Below are 19,791 nucleotides of genomic sequence, written 5' to 3' on the forward strand. Positions count from 1 at the left end.
GTACAACACAACCCCCAAATCTACTCTGGTGTTCATGTAACTCCTTCATGTCACCAGTTAGACCGTCCGGATAGGGGGGGCACATTCATCCCTCCATCACCTACCAACCTCTTGATCCTCTATTTCTTGAGCTGAGCACTACCAGGTCATCACTCTCAACCTCCATCTGATATTATCATATGATGGAGGATAGCAGAAGGACCTGTTAAATTGCAATATTCTCAATACCTGTCATCTCCACTATTCATCACTCTCTCATCCATGGTTAAGACTAGACCCATCCTGCAATACTTCACGTAACAGGCTGTGGTTTTTAGCTGCCCCTGGAAAGCAGAAGTGTCTGTCGGTCCAACATGCAATCCCTGTGTTGCTCCGCCAGATAGAGTATACGACCATACATCACTGAGCCGCCTGATCTCGTCCGATCTCAGCAGCTAAACAGTCATTGGCCAGATCAGTACCCATTGGGGGACTGATGGGGAATATTTGGTGTCGTATCAGCATCAGGTGACTACACAACATCAGGCACCCCAGTAGAGACCACTGCTCTATTCTTCTTTTTCCTTCCTTTATTTCCTCTCCGACTACCTACTATTAATTTACATCAATCAGTGATATATACGTGCATGATACCATACTATTCTATTTTCTGACGTCCCACTAAATTGGGGGTGGTCCCCCAGGTGTTAAAAATCTTCGCCAACCAGCAGAGATCATTACTTACTATTATAGTAAATAATTTAATAATATTTTATTGTTATCTAACATTTATTGTTTTTGTCTTGTAGTCTTGACATATCGTCTGTTGTCTACAATTCTCATATTCTTGACGCCGCCGTTTTGACGTGCATACTTATTTTAAGTGAATTCTATTAAAAGTTATATATTAATCCTATTGCCATTTACCTTACCTTTCTAATTTTCATTTAAGCGTGCCCCAAAAACCCTGTCTTGTTCTTCCTTTGTCCCCTCTTTTGGACATTTACACTATATACAGCTTTTTTGCTGAACCTTTTGGGAGCACCACCAACCGAGTACCTAAGACAATTATTGTCCAAACATTGGTCTTATGTTGGTATTTAGAATTCTTGTTACTTCAATAAATCCATACTTGAGCCTGTGACGATCCCCCACCACCGTTTGAACCATACTACATTATGTTGCTCAGTCACAGTGCACATGGATCTCACTGATGTCAGCATGCTGCATAGTGACATTATCACTGTGCATGTGCCAGATCAAGTGTACATTGGTGTAACAAAAATTTGGGCACCCCCACCACTAAAACTTGTGCGCCCCCCTCTCCTCTTACCCCCCCCTCCTCTTATCCCCCCTTTCCTCTCACCCTCCCACCGCTGCATATGCTGCTGCTTGCCCGGCTGGACCAGAAGATACTCCTGTCTGCGCTTCTCCTGTGCTGCTCCTGTAACTGTTACATTTAAAGTATCACTTAGAAAATGGCCACTGCCTTACAGCAGACAGTTATTTAGGATGCAAGAGGAGTCCGCCGCCTCCTCTAGCATGCTTAATAACAGTCTTCTGTGAGGGGGTGCCTAGGGGGTGCAAGTCTGCCTATCAAAAAATGAAGAATGTCTATGAGGATCCTTGTTGTACTTAATGCAGGTGGCGGCTGTGGAACTTCTAAGAACTCACCCCCATACCTTCCCTTGAGGCATGCTTTTCTACTTTGCTGCCCCCTTCTCCTTGTACTCTGTTGTGGGTGGCAAAGGGGAGGGTGTGGGGGGGGCTCCAGGTAAAGCAGGGGACTTGCCCACCTCCCAGGAGGCTGGGAGTACCTCACAATTTTTTAGCCTCCCTGCCATTCCAGAATGTTAGGCAGGTATGCCTTAAGGGTTTGAAAGTGGGTATTGGTGGTGGTGGTGGGGAGGGGGGCAGATGGTTGAAGTTTTGTCAAGGGTGCCGAGAAGCCTTACACCGGCCCTGAGTAGAACACACCCATATCACACTTGTTCTGCATTTGCAGGGCCATTCCATCCCTGTTTCTGCCATTCTAAGGAGATGTAGGTACCAAATCTACATACACTGTTTTGTGGGCTTGCCTAGTTACGTATATTATACTAAACACATGAACATATGACTTTTTCTTAGATTTCCCTTGCTACTAGATTTATATTAAAGCAATGATTATGCTCATCATTCTGCCTTGACCTTTTCCACTGTAAAATAGCCCTTGCAAAAATTATGCTTGAGCAGTTGCTGGTTGTTTAAATGACCCGGTTAACAACCTCTGCTGTAAATCTCCATAGCATTCTCCAGTTCATCTAGAGATGATTTCTATCCAAATTAATTATACAATTATGCTGCAGACATAGAAAATGGTGAACAATGAAAAGCATAGAAACTATGGAATATAAAGCTTGGGTGTTGTTTTAAGGTGTGTAATTTGCCACATGCACATGGCAGTGTGACTAACCTAACTAATAAAAATAGATTAAACCCATACATCAAAGAACCGCAATAGCAAATATGTGAATGTTAAACTAAAGAGACAAGATGCAGTACATTAAAACCTAGGGAATTAAATTAATTAATCATAGAATAACAATGAATAATTAAACTGTTGAATAAACTGTCATATGAGAGATGCACAAATATGTGTTTTCTTAGTTTGGTATTAAATCAGCTAAAACTCCAAATACCGGTCCTAGTGAGACTCTTCTTCCTAGATCCTATGCAAATCCTTCACAATGCGTTATTCAATCAGTTATCATTTTTTCTATTTCATATTTAACTAATCTACTAAATATCACACATGAAAATGAAAAGACAAATCTTCCTGTACATACGTTTTACACTTAAATCTTTAACACATGGATTTTGGATGGGGAAACAGAGACGCTGTACCTGTCACCAAATGAAACCGTGATAACAAGAGAAGATATCTTTGACGGAAAAATTAAAGGGCCAATAAACATTATGTTTGCAGGTTATTTGAAAGATCAAGACTCTTGTACCCAGCTGTTTCTTCAGGATAATGTACAGCAAACAAGAAAAATAGTTTTACTTAAATAGACACAGACACATTATCTTTCTCCAAAAGAGTTAAATGAGCAGTTGTCTCTCAGTCAACAGGCTGCAGGGAGGAGGGAGGTACATCTTTCTGTGGCAGACCACAATAGTGTCCGAGACACAGACCTGCACCACTCTGCGCATGCGCGATACTTACTGGAGGACTTCGCACAGACATCAGGCCTGATTCCGGATGACTCGGTAAGCTGCGAAGATCGCAGCATACCGACTCCCAGAGGGCCCACACTGTCTCCCCGGATTCGGTATGAAATCCCGACGGTCAAAATCCAGACAGGGTCAAAATCCCGAATGGGTCAAAATACCGACAAGGCCAAAATACCGACATGGACAAAATCCCGACATTTAAAATCCCGACAGGTTCAAATTCCCGAAATTTGAAATCCTGTCAGGGTCAAAATCCCCAACATGTAGAATGTACAGGTGTAACAGTCTACATGACTTTCCGTCGACAGGTGCGAGGTCGACATGTTTTTTTCACAGTTTTTTGACCCGAATGTCGACACAGTCGACATGGACACAGTTGGAAGTGAACCGCAGCCCCTCACATAGCTCGCTTCGCTCGCAATGCTTCGGGCACGGTGCCTCGCTGCGCTCGGCACACTATTTTATTCTCCCACCACGCCCTAGTAGATGGTAGGGCATGAAATACCGCCTGCCGGCAGATGTCGGCTCAAAAAACAGTGAAAAAACCCATGTCGACCTCGCACCCGTCGACGGAAAGTCATGTAGACTGTTTCACCTGTACATTCTATATGTTGGGATTTTGACCCTGTCAGGATTTTAAATGTCGGGATTTTGACCCTGTCGGGATTTCAAATGTCGGGATTTTGTCCATGTCGGGATTTTGTCCTTGTCGGTATTTTGACCCATTCGGGATTTTGACCCTGTCGGGATTTTGACTGCATCCCGTCTCCCCCATCAAACCTCCCCATGCCGCCATATCCCTCGCAACCAATGCTAGGGGAGGTGTTATGAGAACACTTCCCCTCGCATGCGCCCGCAGCAGGAGAAATCATTCGTATCACAAATATAAGTCAGTGGAGACAGACTTATATTTGTGGGCGCCAGGATGAAGACAGGGCGGATGATGTCATGTGACCTCAGCCAGTGGCGTAACTGCGCTCCCTGCCGATAATTAAGCAGCGTCCCCCCCCTGGCCGCCCATGCCCCCCCAACCCCGCAGATTTACCTGTATTTGATGCAGTGGTCCCGGCTCCCCTCCAGGCTTCATTCTGATGCTATGAAAAACAGACCATCACAAAATGTCCACCCCCATACAGCAGACAGTCTGCTACTGTATATGGGGGTGGACATTTTATGATGCTCCGTCTCCATAGCATCAGAATTAAGCCAGGAGGGGAGCCGGGACCACCGCAGCGAATACAGGTAAACCCAGTGGTGTAACTATAGCTCCGCAGCCCCCGCAGTGGCGCAGAGAAATTGGGGGCACCGCCGGGGGGGCTGCGGGGCTATAGTTACCCACGGTCTGCGTCTCGCCCGGCTCTCTGTCGGGACCTTCCTGACGTCACGTCCCGGCCGGCTCCTGCTGCAATGAAAACTGACAATTAGAAAATGGCTGCCCCCATACTGCAGACAGTTTTCTGTCTGCAGTATGGGGGCAGCCATTTTCTAAGAGTCCGTTTTCATTGTAGCAGCAGGAGCCGGCCGGGACCGTGACGTCAGGAAGGTCCCGACAGAGAGCCGGGCGAGACGCAGACCGCGGGTAAGAAGGGGGGGGGCAGGTTAGGTGTGTGTGTGTGTGGGGGGGGGGGCGAATAAATGTGCGGCGTGGGGGGGCGCTAAATAGTTAGTTACGCCCCTGGGTAAACCTGCGGGTCTGTGGTGGAAGCAGCGGCATTACTATAGCCAAGCAGCCCCCGCTACCGTGGGGGCTGCGGGGCTATTGTTAAGCCACTGACCTAAGCCACACCCCCCCGGCACACTTCACACCCCCCCTACATTTGCAGGGAAACACCCAGTGTTATCATGGGGATACCCATACAATGTTTGGCGTTCCCATGTCCCATCGCCACTACTGCCTCCTTCCCGCACCCCTCCCTCCTCGCTGCGAACGTCCCGGCGACAATGTAAATTGCTTAGGCTGTTCGCAGTTGGGGTTTGCACAAGCGCATGCAGAAATCCGACAATCGGGACAGGGGCTGATTTCAGTTCATTGCGAATTGTGGGGAAGGTCAGTGAGTCCAATCACTGGTTGCTATATAATATTAGTACATCCCACGAAAATATCATCTGGAAGGTTGTGGAATAGGCATAAAATACACCTGAAAAATTACTTGGTCACAATAATTAGTACAGTACATCCCACCCACAATCTAATTGGTTACTATGGCAACATTAACAGTTTTCATTTTTAGAAGCTTTATTAAATTTACCCATGTGTGTCTGCTGCAGGTTGGAGAGAGAGCATGTAGCTAAATGCCTGTATTCATACAATGCGGTCATTAGGTCAACAGCGTCTAGGTCCACAGACAAAAAGTTAACACAGGAAAAAGGTTGACATGCATTTGGTCACCATTGTCAAAAAGGTTGACACAAGCAAAATGTCGACATGACGTTTTCATGATTTTTTTTTAAACCAACTTGTTCATACTTTACCATACCAGTGAGCATAGAGGGAGAACAAAATAGTGTGCCGAGCTCAGCAAGCCATGTGAGGAGATGAGGTACACTTATACGGTGTCCTTGTTGACCATGAAAAAGTCATGTTGGCCCCCTTTCCATGTCAACCTTTTTCATGTCTACATTTGCTTGTGTCAGCCTTTTGATCATGTCAACTTAATGCATGTCCACCTAATGCATGTCAAACTTTCTGATGTGTTGACTTTTTGACTGTCAACCAATAACGGCCAACCTTTTGACTGTCAATCTAGACTTTATCGACAAAAAAACCCGTACTCCCATATATTCTGCCTAAACAATGCATGGAGTATGCAGTTATGTTACTACAATACTTTGCACTGAAGATAGGGAATTTTTTATTGTGCTTTTTATACCAATGCAGAGAGCTATATTTACTTTTCATCTAACTTACTTGTTATTGTATGCTGATAAATGATGTTAATTCTCAGTCTCTAACACAACTGCTGCAATTCCAGACACCATTTATATGACAAATACCTTGTACATTTCATCGAACAATGCCTTTGTTTATATGAACATACTCTGTTTGCAGAAAGGAAAGCAAATTATAACTTGCAATGGGAGTGCAAGGTCCAATTTCTATTCATTATTTCTATATGAATGTCTTATTAGTGAGAGTAATTAGCACCCTCCTGTGTACAAATGAATACTTTGTACCAACACAGTAATATTTCCTAAAAAATGTTATTAAAAAAATTATTAAATGAACGAACTTTGTTCTTTTTCATTAAAATTTGCCCTAAATTGCTAAGAGCAATAAGGGCCATTGTGATCTATTTATCAAGCAGTCATAACCTCTTTCCTTGGCTTCCTCCATTCGTAGTTACTTGGAGCACTTTTGCCGGCTATGTTAGACTGCTGGAGTGGGGGAGAAAACCTCTGTATAGGCGCAGGGAATCACTGCGATATGAACACATTGTGAAAATTGTCTCAACCTGGGGCATCATTTGTGCATACCAAATATTTGTTTCTCTCTCTCTTCTGCAGTTTTCATTTTGTTAAATTTGCTAATTATATGCTACGGCAGTAGATACCAAATTTTGTTGAATAAAGAAAAGATAAATGAAGCAAAAATTGTTACTTTAAACAAATTGTCTAAAACATTGTCTAATTGTTACATTAAGAAAATTGAGTAAACCATCATCCTTAGGTTTAGTGTGAAGGGCAGTGTTGTCATCATATCCTATGATTGATAACCACCAGCACTGGTTTTGACTATTACATGGGCCACCCAGCTGTGGCACCCTTGCAAGGGCCCTACAGTACCCAGTTTGGAACTACTCACTGGACTATGGTACATTTCCAAGTACTTCATTCATGACCTTGTAAATCAATAAAGGGTTTATTTACTAAGATGGGAGTTCTTTTGAAGATGGGATGCTGTATAGCAAGACTCGTTTCCACCAACAAACCTAAACAAATTACTATGCTGGTCTTTGAAGTGCAAGTAGGCACAATCCTTGCCTTCAGAGCAGCCTATATTTTTGTAACCCATGTTGTTAGTGACCTACAGTTGGAGCTGCTCCTGGTGAATCGCCGCTGTGCTGACAGAAGGTAGCACGAGTGCTCGATATACTTGTGTGCCCCGTTCCATTTGAGCCCTCCGCCACCTCCTCAGCAGCTCCCCCTCAGCACCCCCGATTCCCTGGGCACGGAAACTGCTCCCCGCCACTGTGCAGACGGGAACGCGCATGTGTGTGGGAAGCTCCCACATCCCCGTCAGATTTAGTGCCTCTCCGCCAGCCTGCGCCGGCTCAGGGAATCTGGCAGGCTGGGAGGCGCTCCATCTGTATGGCAGTAGTATAATGATTTCCTATACACCATACTGTAGGTAACCATATAAAATTGTTATAATCTGGTACTGAGATTAAATACTACATTAATTGTTCCTTTAATAACATATGGCTTCCTATTCTGGTTGGTATCGTCAAAATTATTTGAAGACTCAAAATCCCTAACTCATAGCTATTCAAAATGATGATTAATCATCTAGCTCACATGTTGGTGTCTGTAACGGTTACATATAAATGATCTTGGTAAAACCTCAGTCTCCAAACTTTTATAACTGTGACATATTGGGTTTTTACAACAGAAACAGCTGTGTGTGACAGAACAGAACTCCTTTATTTATCACCTTGTATCAAGAGCTAAACACTTGGGGAAGCATAGTGAGGCTATATGAAGATTAATGATCCACCAAAGAATACCATTCTAAGATATATCCATCTTACACTAATCAATATCAGTCTTAAAATTATCTCTCAGTGAAACACTCGTCTGGAAGGCATAGCTGCCAGGCTTCATTCGATCACATGTCATTTTTATACTCAATATATCTTTTCACTAGCAATGACTGCTCATATTCCAAAGGGGCGGAAAGTACCAATTTATAAAATCAGCTGAAATGAAACCGACACAAAACCCAACTTCATTGATTATTTTCTTGACCTGATTGTAATATTGTAATAGTTCTAAAGAAAGGTCTACTAATGAGCGGTGAAACTTTATATTGTGTAGTAACAGCTGTCTGATCTGTTCAATCGACAAAGTAATATAATTATCTCAAATAAATGTAAAGGTGCCCATACTCGTACCAATTACCCAGTACTTTTTGTGCTAAAATAGCATTGTTGTGCATGGGATGTGATGCTATTTTACCTTTAGACTAGAGAGGTTATATTTACTAAAGGTAGAAAAATAGTTTTTTTTTGTTGGAAATATGGGCATAATATCATAGACTAAATTAATGATAGCAATAAAACAATACTGTACATAAGTTTAATAGTAAGGGTGAGTAGCAAAATGTATGCCAAATTATTTTAATATACTGAACAGTAGAATTAATTTACTGAGCTGGCAGGCGTGTAGCTGTGTATTTATATGAACGCATTCCTCCTTTTTTCAGTCACAAAGTACTTTTTGTAGAAGTTTTGAGTTCCTTGAGCAATCCAGTTGTGAGTGCCATATGCAAAGGAAATCAATATATTTAAAAGCAGGAAACGCACATTTATTATTTATTTATTTGCAGTTTCTTATATAGCGCAGCAGATTCCGTTGCGCTTTACAATAGTAGACAGTGATAAAACAAACTGGGTAACAGACAGACTTAGAGGTTAGAGGGCCCTGCTGCAAGCTTACAATCTATTATATTATATCATATGTGTGCCTTGTCATAAAGGGTCCACTGACTCTCAGAAAATTAGGAAGACATAGCATATACAGAGGAGTCTTGCTTTGACCGCAATCCAGTGGCATACAAATAGCGCCCGCAGACCCTGGGTTTGTGAACAATTTGCTGATTGTCATTTGCTCCCATACAATACCAGATTTTCAGTCAGACTAACCAACTAGTTGAATGAATGGAGGAATGTTGGTCTTGTGTATGGCCAGCGTTAGTTTTCCAAGGGCCTATTGAAGGAACTGCAGGCTATTTATAGGTGGGTGTATGCCTTATCCTTGGTGATTCGAGATGCACCAATAATAAGGCTGCTGCTAATGTGCACTGATAGTGATGACGAACGTGCGTACAACTCTGAATGCACACAGAGATCTGTATTTATTTCCATCTGTGGACAATTTGCATGAGACTGAAACAGCCCAATAATCATTGACAATTTATAAATATCAAGGCGGGAAAGACAGTTACTACTGCATTGGTTATCAGTGCTGGACCTATCGTGGTAGCAATAAAAGATTTTCCTGATTATAAAATAATGAATCTGTAAGGGAGGGAAAGGATTGTCACAAGCTCTAAATTAATCAAAGTAATATTTATTATCTTCAAGTAAAACCAACATAAGACCCAATTCGGCTCTAGTACCACGGAGGTGCTGGGTTGGTGGTGCTCCCAAAATTGTTCAGCAATAAACCTAAAGGGGATATGTCCCAGAGAGGACAAAGGCAGAACAGTAATGCTGTGTACACACGGGGGCGATAGGGGCTGAAATCGCTGGGAATATGGTCGCTGAGCGACCATATTGCCAGTGATTGGAGTGTGCACCAGCGATAAATCGCCGGGTGCGCGCTCCCGTTTTCAGCCCCTGAATGGTCGCTGGTCGGAGGAACATGCTCCTCCGACCAGGGACATCCCCTGCCTCTTCACCCAGCAGTGTTTAAATTTTCATCTGAGACCATCTCTGGTCGCAGATGAAAACGGGAACGGGGCAATATGATTGCTGAGCAATATATTGTCAGCTATCATATTGCCCCGTGTGTACACACCTTTAGGGTTTTTGGGGCACACTTTTAAAGTTGATATGTGATAGGTAAAGTGAGTGGACTAAAATTTTACTTTTATTACACAAATCTAAAAAAGAGAGAACCGTCACTAAATTTAAAATATATGCATGAACAAATCATTACGACAACTTGAATAGTAAATTTGTCATTAATTCACAGGCTAAAATGATTAGTACACGGTGTCCACCTCCAACGCTGTATTTCTGCACAAAATGAATTAGGTTCCAGGGTTGGAATTTGTGCATAAACTGTTGTAACAGACAGATGTCTTTATTACGTTGGGACAAATTCCCTGGTGCTTAAGCTAAATATAACAAAGCGTTGTTCTAGTGTCCAATTCTAAGCCTTACTACTGACTGAGTGATACTTCCACAAAGAATTGTATGAGCTGACTGTATAATAAAAGCTCCTGCGACCAGCGATTAGAATGGGGCTAAAACGGGAGCGCGCACCCGGCGATTTATCGCCGGAGCACACTCCCATCCAGTGGCGTAAGTTCATTCCAGATGCCCGGAGGCAAGATATATATTGGTGCCCCCCCCCCCCACACACACACACACATATACACAACACAACACAACAAAAACTTATATAAAATATACTGTATATATCTGTTAAGAAATATAGATAGATAACACATATACTTCTTAGAACTCAGCCACAAAAGCAATATTGTTGGCTTTTAAATAACTGATTTATACTTGCATGGGGAGGAGAGGTGCCCCCTTGGGAGCAGGAGCCCGGCGGCAGATGACTCCATTGCCTCCCAGAGTTCTGCCTCTGCTCCCATCACTGGCAATATGGTCGCCTGCGACCATATTTCCAGCGATTTCAGCCCCTATCGCCCCCGTGTGTACACAGCTCTAGTAAAATCCAGGCTTCAGCACAGATGGTTTAATCAGAACCACTCAGGTACTATTAGGTCACCTGTGCTCAAGCCTGGATATCACTAAAACCTGCACTGTTGGTGTGCCTTGAGGACCGTGGTTGGGAATGCCTGGAGTACAGACTTGCAGAGCAGTTTCCTAAGTGCTTATACATACAGTATGAATGGTATAAGCAGCTGTGACTAATGCAGATGCTGCTGCAGCCTATTAACACGTTCCCCATTCTTCTGCTTATTTTATTTTACATATTCCCACAGATAAATTGGAATTGTTTATGTCTATCACAGTATTTTCATGGTATACAAACATAATGTATAAAAAGGTTGTTTATGCTCCTATTTAACATGACAAATTACCACTTGTGTAGTGGATTTCATTATCACACAGTTTAGCACTTTAAATAATTATTGATAATTAGGCACACTCAGCAATGTAAATTGTTTAGAATAGCAAAACACTTTTAATTAGTTTACAAAATATGACTGAAAAAAATGTTTATTAAAGTCCTTTGAATACCATCATCACTTCACTGAGTTGCTAGGGTGATGTTTTCAAAGAAGTGGAAATTGAATATATAAGTGGTGTGCACATTGGGCCTTATTCAGATCTGAGCTCTGTACAAATTTGTTCGGAAAATGGGCAAAACGCTGTGCACTGCAGGTGGGGTAAATATAACAGGTATAGAGAGTTAGATTTGGGTGAGTTATTTTGTTTCTGTGCAGGGTAAATACTGGCTGCATTATTTTTGCACTGCAACTTAGATTTCAGTTTCAGCACACCCCACCCAAATGTAACTCTCTTTGCACAGGTTACATCTGCCCCACCTGCAGTGCACATGGTTTTGCCCATTTTTCGAACAAATTTGTACTGAGCTCAGATCTGAATAAGGCCCATTGTGCAGTTAGTTTCTGGATGTGCAGAGTATACTGTAGCTAGAGTAGACACAATCTGACTCTGGTTAAGAACTATAATCAATAACTACAATTCTTGTGAAATGTCACGGAACATAACATCATATAAGCACCACTGCACACTGAAGAAAAGTGCCTGATAAACCAATAGGCTGATAAGGCTGCAGCCTATAGCAACACGACTGAGGGGGGGGGGGGGGGCTTGTAGGTAGCAGGGGTTGACGTTCTTAAGGTGATTGAAAGTGGGATGGTTTTCTTGTGTTTGCAGGAGAAGCAAACCAAGGACAGTGAACGCTTTGTGGGCGCACTCTTTAAATAATATCTTAAATGCGTATAGTGGAATTATTTTAAAATATAACTTTTAATGGAATTAGCTTAAAAAGAGTGGGGCGCAATGAAAATTATAATGTATATAGTGTTGTTGGTTTTGTTGTGTGGTTATTCTATGATGTTAAATATTCTTTTCAAATAAATCTCTTGACACCACACGTTTTATGTATCATTTACTGCATGTGATCAACACAGGTATGTAGACCTGGGTGACAGTAGGCTGCAAAAATGAGTTTATCCCCCGGGGTAGGGATTTATTTCTGGGGGGATTCAGGCTGCCCCACGTCACTTTGTAAGAAAAATTATTTAGTAATTATAATAATAAAGTTAGGCCTAATGGCCGATTTTTGAACACTGATAGTAGGCGGCTCCAAAGCTGCTTGTCAAATGATCGTGCAACCCCAGATGAGTAATACCACACCTGGACTTCTCCAGGGGTCTCCCACCCGGATACTGCCCAGGCCCTTCACTGCTTGGCTTCCAAGTTCGGAAGGGTTTTGGGCAGACCAGTGAGGTGTGGTGGTATAATGGGTAGGGGTGCAAATCACAGACAGCTGCTCCAGTTAACTATCGTTGTCATAGATAATTGCACAGGCATGTATTATCAGATTAAAGTGACACTCTGTGATTGAATGGATAGTGTAAGAATAGATAGTCTAGCACAGTGCAGACAAATACAAAATAACTTGATGATAACCAAAGATTAGTAATAGTAGGCTGGTATAGCACAATACACTTAATTGGGATCAAATATGCAAAGTCGCACTTGCACAGACATATATTGGATTACCCCTCTATAGTACAGTGACACACTGTGGTTGAATAGATGGTATTAGAATAGACACTCTAGCTCAGTGCAGACCAATACATAGTAACTTGATAATATCCAAAAGTAGCAATAATAGGCTGGTGTAGCACAATTCCCTTGATTGGGATCAAATATGTACAGTCGCACTTGTGAAACAGTACATAGAAAAAAGATAGGTATACCCACTGGCGATGGCGGTTAACTCACACAGTAATTGAATTAAATCAGGCTGTGAACAGTTTGATCTAAATTGCTCAAAACAAAAACAGAGAGAAAAAGACCATAGTGCAATATAATATGTTGATGGAGATAGATTGGTTTTACTCAGTTCACTCACATAAATCCAACATATATGGGCATGTAGCAGGGTCTTTTTGTGAGGTGGAATTCCTCCTGTGCTCTCTTATCCGTAAGTCTGATGAAATAGAAGCTCAAATAGTGCAATATAGTCGGAGTAAAAGTGTAACAGATTTTTATTCAGTGCACTCACAATTGTAAAAAATTAAAACAGCATATCACCCGTTCTGGGATAGCAGGGTCCGGTAAGCAGGTCACAAGACAGGTACAGGCATCCACGTACAGGTGTCCCACTTGTGAAACAGTTTTTCTGAGTTGTACTTGCACAATTGAGTCACAAGGAAAGCAATTGCTTACAGTGTGACAGTGTCACAGAAAAAGCACTTAGGCTGTGTTTACAGGGATAGCTGATACCTGTGCTGCTGACTAAGTAGCTTGAGTCATTGGGTTCTTATCTATATAGTTAACTGGACAGTGTTGATTTCAGTTTATCCATTAGACATAATCCACCCAGATGTGTTGGTTGGTATCTCAGATTGAGGCTGGTGCGCTGTAATGTATGCTGCATGACGAAGCCTGTCGTAGGCGAAACACGTGTCCAGCGGCCCCCCACGTCACCCTTCTTTGAACCTACAGCGGGACGACTCCAGGCCGGCCTCTCCTGACCTTTTCCCCGCAGGACTTGCAACAGTGCTCGGCGCTCGCTGAGACAGACGTCACTCAGCCCCCTCCGGCCCTGCAGCTCTGTGCAGGACACCACGACTACCTGCCGGGATCCAAGCAGGTTCAGGTACAGGAGCAATCTCGGACGGCATTGCCTCTGAGCGCTGCTCCCCCAGACTTTCACCCACTCTATCTCTCAACTGTAGCAATTATGTTAATGACCCAGATACGTGAGAGGTACTCTGGCGGCATACATTACAGCGCACCAGCCTCAATCTGAGATACCAACCAACACATCTGGGTGGATTATGTCTAATGGATAAACTGAAATCAACACTGTCCAGTTAACTATATAGATAAGAACCCAATGACTCAAGCTACTTAGTCAGCAGCACAGGTATCAGCTATCCCTGTAAACACAGCCTAAGTGCTTTTTCTGTGACACTGTCACACTGTGAGCAATTGCTTTCCTTGTGACTCAATTGTGCAAGTACAACTCAGAAAAACTGTTTCACAAGTGCGACTGTACATATTTGATCCCAATCATGTGAATTGTGCTACACCAGCCTATTATTGCTACTTTTGGATATTATCAAGTTACTATGTATTGGTCTGTACTGAGTTAGAGTGTCTATTCTTATACCATCTATTCAACCACAGTGTGTCACTGTACTATAGAGGGGTAATCCAATATATGTCTGTGCAAGTGCGACTTTGCATATTTGATCCCAATTAAGTGTATTGTGCTATACCAGCCTACTATTACTAATCTTTGGTTATCATCAAGTTATTTTGTATTTGTCTGCACTGTGCTAGACTATCTATTCTTACACTATCCATTCAATCACAAAGTGTCACTTTAATCTGATAATACATGCCTGTGCAATTATCTATGACAACGATAGTTAACTGGAGCAGCTGTCTGTGATTTGCACCCTACCCATTATACCACCACACCTCACTGGTCTGCCCAAAACCCTTCCGAACTTGGAAGCCAAGCAGTGAAGGGCCTGGGCAGTATCCGGGTGGGAGACCCCTGGAGAAGTCCAGGTGTGGTATTACTCATCTGGGGTTGCACGATCATTTGACAAGCAGCTTTGGAGCCGCCTACTATCAGTGTTCAAAAATCGTCCATTAGGCCTAACTTTATTATTACAATTACTAAATAATTTTTCTTACAAAGTGACGTGGGGCAGCCTGAATCCCCCCCAGAAATAAATCCCTACCCCGGGGGATAAACTCATTTTTGCAGCCTACTGTCACCCAGGTCTACATACCTGTGTTGATCACATGCAGTAAATGATACATAAAACGTGTGGTGTCAAGAGATTTATTTGAAAAGAATATTTAACATCATAGAATAACCACACAACAAAACCAATAATACTATATACATTATAATTTTCATTGCGCCCCACTCTTTTTAAGCTAATTCCATTAAAAGTTATATTTTAAAATAATTCCACTATACGCATTTAAGATATTATTTAAAGAGTGCGCCCACAAAGCGTTCACTGTCCTTGGTTTGCTTCTCCTGCAAACACAAGAAAACCATCCCACTTTCAGTCTAGCTACTGAACGCTGGGCGCACCACCAACGCCACAACTACCAGCATCAGCCTGGAGTAGTTTCTATGTTGGTCATAGATTAGTCAACGAAAGATCTAATCACCTATTTTTCAGCTGTAGCGGGTCCACTCCCCCCTTTTCTCAGGTTCTTAAGGTGATTGCCAGATGGCTGTACTAACTTAAGTTACTGATGTAATGATTGCTTTATGTACAATGCCAACTGGGTAACCTAAAACCAAAGTCTCCTTCACTTTGTGGCATACAAGCATTAAATCCTACATGCCAGTAGTATGACCTTTCTTTACATGCACATCGGCAGTATAAATGGTGAGTCCCTGAGCACCCATACATGTATGTTCAGCGGCATTACAAAAGTAGCTACATGTGTGTTAACCTAGGGCACCTTCTATCAGACCCTGCTAAAGAAGTCAGAATGTTCACTTCCTTCAAAAACCCATTACGGAGCTCAATGGAGGTCACTGGAGAGCCATGATCTTCTACCACTACAAGAGTGGTCAAAAAAGAATTTGAGTTTTGACTGACTGCAAGTGATTTGCAAAATTTTGGCGTGGGAGACGGTCCCTGTAAGATGAAAAACACTGCAACTAACCTGTGTCTACCATCACTGAGGAAAATCTTGGTCTTGTGTGAGCCATCGTTGGCATGGATGCCAGAATGACCATGGCATGGTTAGAGAAGGAGATATGCATCTCAACCGTATGCTTGATACTCCACAAAATAGCTGAATACTGTCATTAGAGCATATGGAGAGTCAGGTGCCTTGATGTCACAACATGCTGACCAGATTTGAAAGCAGTCATTTAGCCATTTAGTTGTGGTACCACTCACGCAGCAGTGCATCATCACTGGGAACAGTTACACCAACCACTGAAAAGTGGTGGATTTTCTGGTCTATGAACGCATTCAGGAGCTTGGTCACTCACAATACAGTCCAGAATTTATTGTATTCTATTTGAGGCACCAGAAGCCGCAGTAGAGACCTTCATGTAGCATACCTGCTTTGGACTAGCTACTTCATTAAGTGATTCACAACTTTGCCTAGACTCTGATGAATAGTTTGAAAAAATTGAATGTTCACTTTGTAAATAAAGTACTTTTTTTCATCTGGAAACTTATTACACACCCCTTTTTAAACTTGTTTTGTGCACTCAGTGATTCATCACTTATCTGTCCACAGTCCGTTGTCTAGTTGTATTTCTATTGTGAAGCTGATGCAAGGATGTTGCCATTTTGTATCTTGTCAGCTGATGTTACCTACTCCTGTCAGAGTTCCTCTTGCCTCAGCTGACTCTGGCAGCCACTCTGTGACCTACAGCTCCTATGTAAACCTTTCCTGTTCAGTAGCTCACTACCAGAGCAATTATTCTAGTTCATTCTTTCATACAAAATACTTCTTAGATGGACAAAACCATGTGCACTGCAGGGGGGCAGATGTAACTTGTGCAGAGAGAATTAGATTTGGGTGGGGTTTTACTTCAAAGTGAGATCTGTATTGCAGTGTAAAAATAAAGCAGCCAGTATTTACCCTATTTTAAAGCTGCCCCCCTGCAGTGCACATGGTTTTGTCCATCTAAGAAGGATTTTGTCAGAAAGAGTGAACTAGAATAAGGCCTATTGTGCTTCCACATGAAAGGGTCATCTAATCTACTCCAGTGTATCTTGCCTGCTCAGTTCAGCCCATACCTTTTAATAACCAGCATTCTGCATTCAGGAATTGTGTACCCTCTGCTTCCAGCAGATTTCCAAAATCTCAGTGTACAGTAAACCTCTCATATTAATGTATGCAAGTTTTCTATTTCATGTGCATGTTCCAGCCTATTACTGAATTATCATTCTAAAGGACATTATCATCTTAACTCTGTGTTGCTAGCCCATAGTGTTCCCGAAATCTCCAGCATTCACTTGCAACAAACATTATTAATGTGTGTGCATTTCCTCAGATTCCTACCACAGTACAGGCACTAATGCACAGACTTAAGCCCCGTACACACGGGGGGAGATATATTGGCCAGCAATATATTGCTAGCAATATATTGCTGAGCAATATATTGCCCAGTGTCTCCTTTGCATCAGCGACCAGAGATGGTCGCTGATGAAATAGACCTCTGTTGGGGGAGCTGCAGAGGTAATTAGCTGGTCACAGGAGCAAGCTCCTGCGACCAGCGATTACAATGGGGCAGAAAACGGGAGCGCGCACCCGGCGATTTATCGCTGGTGCGCACTCCAATCACTGGCAGTATGGTCGCCTGCGACCATATTCCCAGCGATTATAGCCCCTATCGCCCCCATGTGTACACAGCATAAGTCATCAAGTGTCCTGAGGTTACTAGTCTAAGCCTATCTTCGAACTGCACTGTAACACTCTTGTTTGCAGCAATACCAGCTCCATTTGGTTAACTCAGTTTCCAGTTCTGACCTCCTTTGCAGCATCTCTGTCTCCAGCAATTCCCATTCCAGACTGGTCAATACAGTTACTTCTATTAATTTATCCTTCACTACTACTACTGCTTACAGCATTATCTGATCCAGCCTAGTCAGTTCCAGTCTGGCATCAAGCATTTCCAGTTCTAGCCTTGCACCTCACAGACCCAGTACCAACCTGGCATCCAACATAGCCGGTCAAAGCCTAGCATCCAGCTTAGTCAGTCCCAGCCTAACATCACGCTCATATAGCCCAGCCCAGTTCCTGTCCGTATTCTAGATCCAATAGTGATTGTAAGGGGTTAATGGTTCTCCAACTCATAATATAGTTGGAGAGCCCTTAATGTCCAAAATGGACTGCAGAAGTCTGTTGTTTAACAGATAAATGTCACAAGCAGTACCATACTATACAGATTATGCCACTATTGCTTTGGAAATATCATTACTGGAGCTTTATCCTTATAATTATCTGCCTATTTGGCTAACATGGCAGCAGGGAAAAGTACCTGACACAGAAAAACAATAAGAAATATTGCACTGACCTACAGACTTTCCCATCAAATTAATTCAAGTGTAGAGATGATCTAAAACCGTTTATCCCAGCAGACAGCTTCCAAATAACTTGATGGTTTTTAATTACTGGGGTAATTAACCTCTGGAATGTTGTTTTGTTTTACTTTTAAAACTATTCACCACTGCCAGCACTGGCATGTCCAAACACAAAAGCTGGTAAAATATAACGCACATCTTGGCGTTATTTTCTTTTACTGATTATTGTACATATCCTTATGGAAAACTTTTATATTGTTAAGTGAACTGTGTATTTGGTATTGTTTTTTTTGTGCTGCATAGTGGTTAAAATGGAGTAAATCCATTACATTAAAATGGGTTATTTGATGTTATATAACTGTTAAACATGCTGGTGTTACTGTATATAAATGTGAAAATAATAATCATCATCATCATATCATAAAAAAGTACAATTCTGCATTAATCAGTGAGTAAATATGATGCTTCTTCCTGTAGATCAGTAATACCAGACATACATTTGGTTCCAGTTGATAGATCTATCAATAGGTCTACCCAAAATTGATGACATGCAATAGGTGGACTTTAAAGGTCGACATGAAAAAGGTTGACAGGGACAAAAGGTAGACACATTTTTTTTTTAAACCCAGCTTGTTCTTACTTGACCATCCATGTTGGCACAGAGTGAGAATTTAATAGTGTGCTGAATGTAGGCAATGGGTTTGGGATCCATATTGACAGTTGTCACCATTAACACCAAATAAATGTGAAAGAAACCATGTAGACCTTTTCATGTGTTTACCTTTTTCATGTAGACCTTTTGACCATATTGACCTTTGTCAACCTTTCCCAGGTCGACCTTTTAACCCTGTTGACCTATGGCATGTCGACCTTTTGGGGTAGACCTATTGAATGTCTATCTAGACATTTTATCTAATAATTCACACCCTATACCATGTGAAGCTGTGTTGCTATGTGGCATTGTATAGTATTATGGAGTATACAGTACTGTATGTTGCAATGCTGCAACCTAACAAATTCAGTATTCATCTCGGGGGGATATAAAAGGGATACAATGTGAGACACTTAAGCAGGGTTGCCGACTCTCCCGGAATGTCCGTGGGACATCTCATGGACTCCCGGAAGAGGGCCCCTTTCTCCCGCAGCAGCTGCCTCGCTTGCACGATACGAAGTGCGCATGCGCGAGATGCCGCCGGCGGCAGCAGAAGTCCGGCCAGCTCTTCCGGGATCCTGCTGCTACATACGCCTTCCGGGTCTGGCCCCCTGTCCCTGCTGCTGCCGACTGGGCCTTTACGATGCCTATTCTGTCCCCGAACAGGACGATGCCTGTCCTGTCCCTGGACAGGAAGGAGCAGCACTGAGCGCAGGCCGGGAGCTTAGCAGCA

The 19,791-nt window shown here is 42.6% G+C and overlaps 1 protein-coding gene and 2 pseudogenes across 1 annotated transcript in view; 1 reads left to right on the forward strand and 2 right to left on the reverse strand.

Annotated features, from left to right (window-relative positions):
• Nucleotides 1-19,791, reverse strand: part of HS6ST3 (heparan sulfate 6-O-sulfotransferase 3) — a 504,274-nt gene that overhangs the window by 25,220 nt on the left and 459,263 nt on the right. The gene's annotated exons all lie outside the window — the stretch shown is intronic.
• LOC146061881 (5S ribosomal RNA) lies at nt 12,489-12,607 on the reverse strand (annotated as a pseudogene).
• LOC146061882 (5S ribosomal RNA) lies at nt 14,791-14,909 on the forward strand (annotated as a pseudogene).

This window comes from Crinia signifera, chromosome 2, assembly GCF_055691185.1.
Source record: "Crinia signifera chromosome 2, ASM5569118v1, whole genome shotgun sequence".
Taxonomy (NCBI): domain Eukaryota; kingdom Metazoa; phylum Chordata; class Amphibia; order Anura; family Myobatrachidae; genus Crinia; species Crinia signifera.